Here is a 3,089-nt window from a genome sequence, read left to right on the forward strand (position 1 = left end):
GTATGGGATATAAAAATACTTTTCCCCAGCTTCTCTCTCCAAAATATATGTCAGACCTAGGACCATGCTTGCAACTACGGTAAATGATTGCCAAGTTATCTCCCTGAAGACTCCAGCCATCCAGAGCAATCAGACTACTGTACTGTCTGGTACACTGTAGGTGGGGCTCACACCCTATTGATAGGATAGTGATTGTTTCCCTGGAGAGCTTAGAACAAGTCAAACCAGCTCAGTGACATCCAAGGTTAGGCTGCCATCCTGAATCTAGGATCCACCCATCTTGTCACATGTGTACCCCCAATCCCTCCCCTTCCTATTGCATATAGACCCCTAGATCATCCCCCTCCCATTACTGTATTACCTATTGTACAACCCTTCCTGTGACGTATGTCTTTACCTGTAATCAGGGAGCTTTGACACCCCCCAAAGATATATAAGCATTGGTTAGAAATAAATCGCTCTTTTCTGTGCTCAGACCTGGCTGGTGAGATCCTGGTCATCCAGGAAGTTAGCATGCTACTATGAAATGTGTCCGACTCCTTTATTTTACCTTCTCTTCTATTTCTCCTATTCTCTATGACTTTACTATAATCTTTATATATCACAATTGCACAATTGCACCTACCAGTCCTGTGATAGTGTGAGGGGCAGGTTTCCCCCACAATAAGGCAATACACTGAGGCTGTGGATGGGCCTTCGGCCTCACTCATACCCTCCCTTAATATAAGAACACTTTGCTCTAACAAAATGGCATTTTGTGATGCTTACCCCCCACCCCCAACACAGGATTGCTGAAGACAAAATGGGTGCATAATCAAATGTGGGGTAGACAGTGGATGGTGCCCGGCTACAGAAAGATATAGCATCTGGGATCTTAAAGGCTTGAAGTTAAACAAGCGGCCATCCAACAGTGAGGCAACAAGCGCACAAGGAAGAAGCACACCAGCCAATGCAATCATGAGGTGTCATCGGGATTGGGTAATAGGCATCAGAAGATTCATAACAAACAGCTAACAAAGAAACAAAAATGCATTGGTGAGAGTGAGGATGGTCGGACCAGAGACCCAAGGCCTATCTGTGGACAGTGGAACATCCCCCCACAGAAGGGTCACAGGGAAGGGATGAGTCAATCAGGTAGAGCACCGATGGATCACACAATATACCTCTGATCCCTGGAGGCCCCCTTACCCCCCCACTTCATGACCCCAGTGCTGATTCCCACTCTGGACTGGACTATAACATGCACATAGTTTTAGGCAAGAGATAAAGCTCACTACATATGGAACCCAGGAACAGGAATAGGAAGAGCCATACCAAAAGGGGAAGGGGAAGGGAGGGGGGGAGTGGGGAGGAAGGGGGTACAGATCTCAATGAATGGAATATAACCACACACACCCCTCCAGGGGGGGGAAAACAACAGAAACCAGAGTGGAGGGGAGACAGCGGTCGGTGTGAGATATGAAAATAATAACAATCTATAATCTATCAAAGGGCCATGAGGGGGTGAAGGGGAGGGGAAAAAAGGAGGTGATTGCAAGGGCTCAATAGAAAGTAAATGTCTAGAAAAAACGATGGCAACATAGGGAAAAATATGTCCAATACAATTGATATATGGATTATAACAAGAGTTGTAAGAACCCCCGATAAAATGATCTTCAAAAAAAAAGTGAGGATAGTGAGATTGCATCTCACATCCTTTACACATGTCCCTAAAGAGGGCCCTCATGCTTGGGAAAGCAGAGGGTCAGTGACAAAGAGGCAGACCTCCGACATGACTGCTGACACCGTGGTGACAACAGTGCGCTGAAGCACGGCGATGACTGTGGGGTGGGCACAGGAGTGGGCACCACTTTTGTTCTGGTGTGCATGGGTCGCTATGACTCAGAACTGGCCGACGCCACCTAACAACAGTACTTTTCAAATAGAATTACTAATGTCAAGAGAACAGAAAAAGAAGTGTCACCCCACCACAATTGGATGCCTGCGGATTCCATCTGGCGCATCACAGGCTCCCAAAGACCGAATCGCCAACCCCAGCGCCGGCTTCCCAAGGACTTTGCCATTATCCTGGCTGGAGATGCCGGTGTACCCCAGTGCCAGTCTCTCCAGAGCGCCTCCCTTCCTTTTCTGGCCTCCATTAAAGTGCTTTTTGTCTTTTCTGCTGGGCCGAAGGTATTTGCTTTCACCCATGATTACCGCCCATGGTATCCTGACTCCAGGCGGGCAGTCCCCTTCTCTGCTTTTCCTGCCATCTCAAATCCAAAGCCTCATCCCCAGAAACTCAAACAAGATCCACCACCACTGAGTTGGTGACTCACGGCTACAGAGTGGACTGTAGGATGGAGGAGACCTGGCCCATTCAACTGAAGCAGGCTGCCGAACCTTTCCCCCGTGGAGCACCTGGTGGGTTTGAACCACTGACCTTTTGGTGAGGAGCAGAGCGCTCTAACCACTGCGCTCAATAAACGAAGTCCTACAGATCACTTAGGTTCAAACCCTCCAGACACCCTGTGGGAGAAAGGTGGCAGTCTGCTTCTGCGAAGACGATAGTCTTTAAAACCCTACGGGACAGTTCTGGTCTGTTCTAAAGGGTCACTGGGAGTTGGAAAACACTTGATGGCAGCACGTTTGGGGTTTGCATTTATTCCAAAGACATGAAGAGGTAATCATTGAGGTGGGTTCTGAAGGGTGAGTAGGCGTTTGCCATGAGATGAAGGACGTGGGTTGTACACAGGGGCTCCTTGTTTCTTTGAAGGGCCCTTCCTGGGTCTGGCTCCATTTCTTTCCAAGGAACAACAATAAAACCATGGACTCCTTTACTCCTGACAACCATGACCATGAGAGGTAGAGACTGTTACCTCCAGTAAGGGGTGGAGCTGTTATCTAGAACCTGGGGCATGCTTTGTAAATGCTTTCCTCCACTGGAGGGCCAGCATTCAGGATGGTTGAGTTTTAAAAATTCATCCTTTCACACCTTCTTCTATTTGACTAGTGTCCCCTGAGCATCTGTTGAGTAACTTCTGAGCATGGGCCAGATGTTGTCCTAGGTACTGAGACGACCCGCCAGCCAAGTTGAACCAAGATCACAA

The sequence above is a fragment of the Echinops telfairi genome, unplaced genomic scaffold (assembly GCF_000313985.2).
Source record: "Echinops telfairi isolate 266 unplaced genomic scaffold, ASM31398v2 ScPeMD7_7457;HRSCAF=8495, whole genome shotgun sequence".
NCBI classification, from domain to species: domain Eukaryota; kingdom Metazoa; phylum Chordata; class Mammalia; order Afrosoricida; family Tenrecidae; genus Echinops; species Echinops telfairi.